Below are 10,119 nucleotides of genomic sequence, written 5' to 3' on the forward strand. Positions count from 1 at the left end.
GCATTTGACTGTTACCACTTTCAGTGGTCATTACGCCATCGTGTTGTTAAGGCTAGAGATGCTTAGGGGTGTAAAAAAAATCAATAAACTAATAAATCGGATCGGACCAGTTTATATATATTTTAATTTTTTATATTGTATATAATATTTATATATAATATATAATTATATATAAAATAGTTTTGTATTATTTTAAAATCTTATATCATTTTATTTATTGTATTAATAGTTATACTTGTACTATATCACTATATATTATAATATACTATAATATATTATTATATATTATAGTCTATAATACAATTATAATATATATTATAATATACTATAACATATTATCACTATAGTATTATATACAATAATATACTATATTATATAATATATAATATAATACATTAAAACTGGAGTACCAGTTTAGGAGGGTAACCTGTGCATAATCAGTTTTGAAAAATGCAAAACCAGTACATATTGGTTCGGTCCTAAATTTTGTTCAAAACCGGACCGAACCGGACCGGTTACACCCCTAGATATATTTGTGAGACCTTGATTCTGCTCGTGGCCATGGGCTAAGAATCTAGTCCATTGAATGGGTATCACTCGTACAACCAATGGGCTGGTCCTAGCATTACAATCGACTTGTTCATTTGTACCATGACATTTTATTAAGTCATTCAACCGTTACAAATTTTAGTGGTGGGCAGTAGGGCCCCGCAAACCACCTACCCTCCCTTAGTTGTCCGGCTACCGCTTGGGCCGAGCAAGGGCCTCATCCATCAGATGCAAACATAAGGGTATAGGGGGGAGTTGGTCCGGTCTGGTCTGGGAAGGTTTTGTGGACCGGACTAGACCTATTTAATCCAGGGTTTTCCCACTCTAGACCAGACCGAACTCTATAAGGGTCGGGACGGTTCGATCGGTCAACTCTTGACACTTTTTATTTTATTTTAATTCAAGGGCATTTTGTTTAATACTTATATAATTATATTGTAATATATTTAATATATATACATATAGCATACTATTATATATATTAATATATATTAGTGATACGCTAATACTATTTGTTTATTAGTATATAATAAATTAGTAATAGTTATTAACTTATTTACTATAGCTAATAATACACTAGTACTAATACTATAACTATTAACTATATTTAATAATAGTAATATTAAATGTAATATACTAGTATTACTATATCTCTTCAAACCCCACACATTTATTAATACTCTATGTCATACTATATTAAATACTATATTACTAATACTCTATGTAGTTATAGTGATTTAATATTAACATATTACATATTAAGTTAACTATACTAATACTATTATAAAGTTATACATATATGATATATTATAATTTATACAATAACTCTTATAATATGTTAATATATTAATATATACTAGTTCTATATATTATAGTTAATAGTTATGCATTAAAGAATATAATAATACATTGATACAAAATATATATAGTTATAGACTTATAATGATTTAGTTATTATGAATTTATGATTAATATAACTACATAATAGTATTAGTATTAGACTATTAGTAATTTAGTATAGTTATATTAGTTTAATAATATTAGTTATGTTGAATCAGTAAGTTAGTATAACTATTTTCTACATTATTAGTATTAATAATATTAGTATTAGTTATATCTATATAGCCTATATTAGAATTGAGAGTCTTAGACTATATAATAGACTAATAGTATTAGTACAACTGTATAATTATATTGTATAGCTATATATTAGTACTAATTATAGTGAAAAGTTAACTATATAATATTATTAATAGTAGACTAATAGTATATCTATATATTAGTATTAGTTATACTGTTATAGTGATTTAATATATTATAATTTCTATTATAACTCTTATAATATGTTAATATATTAATATATACTAGTACTATGTATTATATTTATACATTAAAGAATATAATAATACATTCATACTAAATATATATAGTTATACTTATAGTATTTAATATAACTATATAGCCTATATTAGTATAAGTATAACTATAGTATATTATAATATTAGACTATTAGTATGAGTATAAATATTAGTATTAGTATATAATTATAAATATTAGTATTATTTAAAAATTATATAATTAATTTATAAAATTATTTATATAAATAATATATATAAATTATATATTATTTTTATTTTTCATTCGGTCCAGTCTTGTCCAATCCAAAAATAGCCGGTCTAGCAAGGTATCTACCAGCAATTGTGCACCTAGCGAGAGCTGGAGGTGGACTGGGCCCATGCTTGCCCTTATTTTTCCATATCTGGCTCGCATGTATATAATTGTGTATATATATATATGTATGTATGTATGTATGTATATGTATATACTTATATTAAAACGACGTCATTTAAAAAACATCCCTAAACTCCTCCCGGTGTCGAGACCTACCCAACACTCCACCCTTTTTCACTCTCTAATATCTCAACCTTCCTCTTTCTCTTGCCCCTTCACGCCATCGCCCATTTTGTCTCAATTCTAAGCTGCCATCATCGTCTGCAGCTTACGTTGTCTCTAAGCACCTCTTGAATTTTTGTGCTTTCTATCGACCTTAGTCAGTATCCTGAAACCCCTTTAGAATTTTTTTTTTTTTTTTTTTTTAGTTTTTCAATGGATTGGACTATGGAGGATTGGATTGATCAATGGATTTGGAGGATGGGATTGTATTTTGTGTGCTGTGGAGATTGAACTGTGATTAGTGTGTATTGGATTGTAATTTGTGTATGTTAATATAAGGTTTCAATCAAAAACACTAAATTAGTTTAGGAGTTCAGACCGAACACCTAGATGATTTTAGGGTGTCAAATTAGTTTAGTATTTCAATTTAAGATCCTGATTTATTTTTGGGTTTATGATTGAAACCCTAAAGAGAAATGCTTGGGGTTTCTACCCATACCCTTTTTATTTTCTTTTTTACTTAGTGATTAAGTAAGTATTTTTTTTAATGATATTGTGATTTTTTTAAAAAATTTTAAGAATATAAAAAAACAATTCATGAAAAAGAAGATAAAAGTAAAAGAGGCATTTAGCATTCTTGGTGGGAAGTGTCGGGAGCCATTATCGGTGGCTCTAGCACTGTCCAACCCTAAATTAGGTTCGGGACTCGGATTGAAACCCCTAACATAATATGATTTGGGCAATTTTTGAACTCTAAATAATTTTGGATTTTAATCTGTTCTGAGTTTTCAATTTTGAAACCTAAATCTGTTTTGGAGTTTCAGTTTTAATTTCAAAACTGAAACCCCAAACTATTTTGGGGTTTCATTTGGTTTCAAAATGAAACCCCAGTCAATTGTAATGTTTATGACTGTATGACTTTAAATGTTATATGATTTTTGCATCATGTCAGGTATTTGTGAGTAAACGCCATGGACAGTGAGTCAATTGTAATACTAGCGTTATGCTAGCTACCCTACCATTACCCCTACACCTATGGGTCCACTAAAGAAGAAACAAGCTTCAGTTGTGTGGACTTCACCAAGTTAGAGGTGGTGACCCCAATGACCTACAAGGTAATTATAACTAATGTGGTAAGGTGTATGGATGTCAGTACGAAAGACATATTACATTCCAATTGAAACTTGAAAGTCTACGTAGAAGATAATGCAAAAAGAGTCAAATTAGATGTTTTTTACAAGAAAAAAGTCAATCTAGATTAGAGATTGATGTTAAAAATATGGCGGAAGGGAGTAGGTGGGGAGAACGTTAAATAGGTATACAAAATATGATTTGAATGAGTGTATGAGAGGCTTAGCTCGTATGGTTATAATAGACAAGTTACCCTTTCAGTTTGTGAAAAGGGTTTCAAGTATATTCTAAGTACTTAGAACCTAGGTTTAATCTTCATTCTCATCATACAATGGGGAAGGATATTATTAAATTATACACATTACATAGAGAATTGTTGAGAAACCAATTGAAGGATCAAAAAGTTTACCTCACCACCTATACATGGACATTAGTACAAAATTTGAACTATATGTCTTTGACGGCCCACTTTGTAGATTATGTTTTCAATTAAATAAAATTATAAACAAAAAGAGTATGGGAAGGCCTTGGAGTCCATAATAAAAGAGTGTGGGTTGTGACAATAATGTAGGTTGTGATAATAATGATTGTCAATGCATCTTCTAAAGATAACATGTTAGAGTATCTTAAGAATAAACTTAGAGAGGACAATAACTCAATCATGGGTGGTGAGTGATTACTTGTGAGGTGTGCTGCACATGTCTTAAATCTTATGTTTCTTTCATTAATTATTCATATTTATGTTGTGTATCAACAGATTATGGTTTCGAGGGTCATCCATTACAAAAACCCTTCATCTGAGTTGATATGTGGAAGTACGCTATGATGATCTAGAAAAAGGACTGGTTTCTAAACCCATTGGGATGACCCAAGAACAGTTTGAAAGATATGAATAGTTGCAAGAGTTAGAGTATGGTAAAGTTTGTGAGATCTTCACTGGCTTGGTTTAATAAATTCAAAGTTGTTGTGAGGGCTGCAGGTATTGAATGCAAGAAGGGGTTGAGGCTTGATGTTCCTACAAAATGGAACTCAACATTCTTGATGTTAGAGATGGCCCAGCAGTATAGAAAAAGGCCTTTGACTTATTGGGTGACGAGGACATGCAATGTATCAAATACTTTGATGATGATGGGAGATTGAGGCGGCCTAAGAATGATGATTTGGATATAGTGGGTATTTTTGAAAAATTTTTAGGTTTTTCTACAAGTCACAAACACCATTTCAGAGCCTTTGTATGTTACATCTAATGAATATTGTTAACAAGTAAGTCAAGTGAAAGATTAGGATGAAATGTGTGGGAAAGGGTGTACAATTTTCGGTTCGGACTAGATTGAAAACTGTACTGGTCAGTTTCGGTCACACAAATTGTGGACCGAAGAAATTTGGTCTGATCTCGAGATATATAAAATAATTTTGGCTCGACTTAAAGAGTTAGAAGGTACTGTTGTGTCTGTTTGTTGATGAGGTGTTGTGCTTTGTTTTAGGTCGAAACAAACAAAGGTGTTTCGGCTGTTCCAACGATCACAGTGGCATCTGGTGTCTCATGGTGGTGACTATGCACAATGATATTATGGCTAAATGTGGAGGCCAACAGCTTTTAGTGGTGATTTTGAGTTGTAGAAATGGAAGGAGATGCTTTACGTGGTCGAATAATGGTGGTTGGATAATGCTAAAAATCTTTATTTTAGCATCTCCTTCCAATATTGGCCTATAAAATCATCTGCTAAACCTTAACGGACAAAAATAAAAAAGTTTGGCCTATGGGCCTAACTAATTCCAACTCAACCTCAATAAATATTAATTCATTGGTTCACTCAATATTGTTTATGGAGCCTAATTTAAGCCCAATAAAATTTTCCTTAATTCATCTATAATAATTTTGCATTAGGGTGTTACAAATGAGATAAAAATATATTCAAGTAGAAAATGCATCAAAATAGGACTAATTGTACTTTTCATACTTTCATTTGCTCCTCACAATAGAGAACGCTGTGAAGGAGAAAGGCTTCCATTGTAGGATTGGGTGTAGAGCTGAGCAAAAATAAAAAAATCCAACTATGCACCATAGGAGTCATTTTGAAAAAATAGAGTCAAGGTCTTCCTTTTTTTTTTCCCAGTTAGAGTCGGAGTTGTTGTTGGACTGACTCTGACTTCGAATCAGACTCTAACTTTGTACATAAGTAATAAAAATATGTATTATTTATATATTGCTCAATTATACTCATATAAAAATAGTATTATTTATATAGTTTAACTCAATACTATACTACTATGGGTTAATTAATATAAAATAATATAAATAGATTAATAATTTATTATATATAAACATCTTATATTACTACCATACTTATACTATAATATAAATAAACTAATAATTTAGTATATGTAAGTATAATAATATTACTACTATATATAATCAAGTATAGAAATAAGTTAGACATTAGTATAATAACATATAATTAAACACATAGTACAAGTCTATTATAGAAGTAATTTAAACGCTAGTATAGAAAGAAGTCTCGTATAATAAACTAATAACATGTAATACTACAATATAATAAAATGTAATTAGACATTAGAAATAAGTCTAGTATAAAGATAAGTTAGAAATAAACTAAACACTAATATAATAATATGTAATACTATAGTAAAATATCATGTAATTAAATACTATAGTATAAATCTAGTATAGAAATAAGTTAGATACTAGTATAGAATAATATAATGAGTTAATAACATATACTACTATGAGGGCTGTGCAACAGGATCTTGATCTGAATATATGGATCTGGCTTTTTAAAACCGGGCGATATCTACCCAGATTATAACCTGTGGGTATCGATTTGGACTCGGATACCTGGATTGTAACCAGATATCCCCCCCCCCCCCTTTTTTAGTATTGTCATAATAATAAAAATCCTTACGTGCTACTAAATTAATTCAGTCAAATCCATCTGCTAAGAACATGAAATACAGCATTGAAATTGGAATCAAATCCCATCAAATGATTCATTCCTACATTTAGAAAAGAAAAATGAGCATTCAAATTTTCACAATCAGTGAAACACATCTTCCAAGACATAGAACAAGTTAAACAACTATAAATGGAGGACAACAAAAAATGAGAATATAAACCTATAGATCAAGATAAAAAACTACATAGGAATTGCCCAAGGTTGGATCTGCACTATTTAAGCATTTTCCTTTTGTCTACATTTCCCATGCCTGAGAAAAAAATGAGGAACAAGAAATGTCAAAGTTATATTTTGAACAGATTTGAAGTGTTCATCTCAGGCAAAAGCTAATGACAAAGATCTCATGTAGAATAGATTCTTACATATCCTATGAGGCTTGATGCTTTTCCATGATAGGACAAATAAACTGATAAGTTTATGATAGAGATGAAAGTGCTTATTAGGAAAAATGGAAATTGAGAATGAGAGGTTGTTTGGCCATAACCTTTCCCACTCATTGTCCTCACAAAAGTCAAGAGATTCCCATTTTTTAAACATGTAGGGAAGGTGTCATGGGGCTACAAGTCAATTGGTTGGTTGCATTTTCTCAGAGCCTTGGTGTTTGTCTAAACCCATCATTCTGTGTCTCACAAGTTTATGAAAAAAAAGAAAAATTATTTGCAAGTTCCTTATTCACTCACTAAACACGACATTGATCACTTAACATAAAAACATATTTGTATTTTCAAGTTCCTCATTCACCTACCTCCTATCACATCTTACCGAATATATGTTTGGTTGTTTTAAATTCCTTGCGTTTCAAAGTAGATCACAAACATAATTTTTTAAGGTAAAATTGAAATTAACTGGTTAACAAACCCAACTATCCAGGAAAAGGAGACTAGGGGATTTTTACCTTTACTGTCAAAGCTCTGCTTGAATCCAATAATAATTGTTCCTGCACTTAAAAGCAGCTTATGAATATTAGGTGCAAAGTTATAAATGGAACTTATAGAACTATTAATATATTAATGTTGCAAACTTGCATACATATATATATATATATATATATGTACATATAGATAGATTAATCATACCTTATTGCTTAAGTTATGATTAAGTTGAAGTTGAAGTTGCTGAAGTTGAATGAGGAGGGTTACTTTAAGAAGAAAAAAATGTATAAATTAAGTTAAAATTGATAAATTAGTAATAAAAAATGAAACTAAAAAAATAAAAATATTTACCTTCGATGTCAACGCATTCTACATGCTCCTTCACCTCTCAAGAATTAATTGGATTACAACCAAACCAATTTTGCGTGCAGATTAATGCTTAGACAGTCTCTGGTGCTAATGAGCTACGAAAGGTGATGGACATCAAAAGGGGTCTAGTACACATCCACCGGTGCTGAATGTGAACTCAGATGCAACGGTAGAAATAGGAATGACAAATACATCACATGCAATATTTGTATAACACATGCAACGGTGTTATACAACTTGAGAGAGTAACTAACAAAATTCCTACAGTTTTTCCTAAGGTTCTTCTACAGTGACCTTTGATGAGGTTTCAATATTCTCTATGTTAATACGCCCCCTTGAGTCCAAGGGAGTGTCAACAACATTGAGATTCATCCTTAACTTGAAAAATCTGTCAGCTCTAAGTGGCTTTGTAAAGATGACTCCAAGCTAATCCTTTGAGCTAATAAAAGAAATATTTAATGTCTTTGCTGCAACTCGATCTCTAACAAAGTGAGAGTCAATATCCATATGCTTTGTTCTAGAGTGATAAACTGGATTGGCAGCCAAGTAAGTGGCTCCAATATTGTCCCACCAAATTGTTGGGGCTTGATTTAGAGGCAAATCAAGTTCAGAGATAAGTGTTTGAAGCCAGATTAATTCTGATGTCGAGGAAGCTACAGATTTGTCTTCTGGTTCTGTGCTTGATCTTGCAACAGTTTGTTGCTTCTTGAAGCTCCAAGAAATTAGATATTTACCCAAATAAATGTAGAGGCCACCAGTTGATCTACGATCATCTAGGTAGCTAGCTCAATTCGCATCCGAGTAAGCTTGTAGTTTGAAGGAAGATTGAGATGAGAAAAATAAACCATAGTTTATAGTGCCTTTCAAGTAACGTGGTATTCTCTTTACTGCAATCCAATGTGGTAACTTAGGTGAATGCATGAATTGACATACCTTGTTTACTACAAAACATATGTCAAGCCTGGTAAGTGATAAATACTGCAAGCCTCTAACAAGGCTTCTAAATAGAGCGGGATCATCAAAACTAGGTGAGTCAAATTTAGAAAGTTTCAAAGAGGCTGCCATGGGAGATGTTTTAGGTTTAGCTTACAACATCATAATAAGTCCATGATATATTTGCGTTGAGAAAGCAACAGACTATCACTTAACTCTCTAATCTCAAAAAATATGACAAATTGCCCAAATCTTTAACAGGGAATGTCATACTTAAGTCATGAATGAAAGTATCAATGACAGAGGCTCGAGAGGCAGTAATTATAAAGTCATCAATGTAAACAAGGAGATACATGCATAGATCACCATGACTAAGAATGAATAATGATGCATCAGTTTGAGAGGCCATAAAGCCATAGGAGAGCAACCGAGAACTCAATTGGGCAAACCATGCCCTAGGGGCCTACTTGAGGCTGTAAATAACTTTATGCAATTTACATACATAGTTGGGATGCAGAGGATCTATAAATCTTTGGGGTTGTTTCATGAATACCTGATCATTGAGGGAAATGCTTTTTGGATATCGATCTGATGCAGAGGCCATCCACAAGCAACCACAATCGATAGAATTAGTTAAATGGTAGGAGCCTTGACCACGGTACTAAAAGTCTCATGGAAGTCGATACCAGGATAGTGGTGGTAGCCTTTGGCTACAAGTCGCGCTTTCCTTCTCTCAATGGATCCATCAACAAGGAGTTTGATACGGTACACCCACTTGCAACAAAGGATATTAGCAAGGGGGTTAGGCAAGGCCAGGGTCCAGGTATGATTTTGGAGTGGGGCACGAAATTCTTGTTGCATCTGAATGTTTTGAGGCTGTTGCATAGCTGGTAGAGGTTTTTGGAGTGTGTATAGTGGTAGTGAAACAGTGTAAAAAAGGGTATAGAACGATACCATCCATACGAACACAGGTTCAAGAGGACTGAGTGTGAGATCGAGTAATAATGGGGGAACAAAGTGGAGTGAGGATGAGAGGAGCAGATTGAAGTGAAGAATTAGGGTTTTGATGCTAAGAAGAAAGTGGAGTGGAATTGGGAATTGAGGTTCGGGGAAGAAGATTGCTAGTAGACAAATTAGGAATTTGAAAGCAATTAGGGAAGGGGAGTTGTGGACCTAGACCAAGAATGGACTTAGAGAAGAGTGGCAAATGGGCCTATGGATAGTGATTAGTAGACGAGTGGGAAGTAAGAGGTAGAGTTTGTAATGGGCCATGGATTGGAGTAAGGGAAGCCATATTCATGGAATATAACCTCCCGGAATATGTAAAGACATTGAGTGGTAAGGTCCAAGTATTGATAGCCCTTGTGTCTAGAATTGTAACCAAGAAAAAGGCAAGG

This window comes from Carya illinoinensis, chromosome 16, assembly GCF_018687715.1.
Source record: "Carya illinoinensis cultivar Pawnee chromosome 16, C.illinoinensisPawnee_v1, whole genome shotgun sequence".
Lineage (NCBI taxonomy): Eukaryota > Viridiplantae > Streptophyta > Magnoliopsida > Fagales > Juglandaceae > Carya > Carya illinoinensis.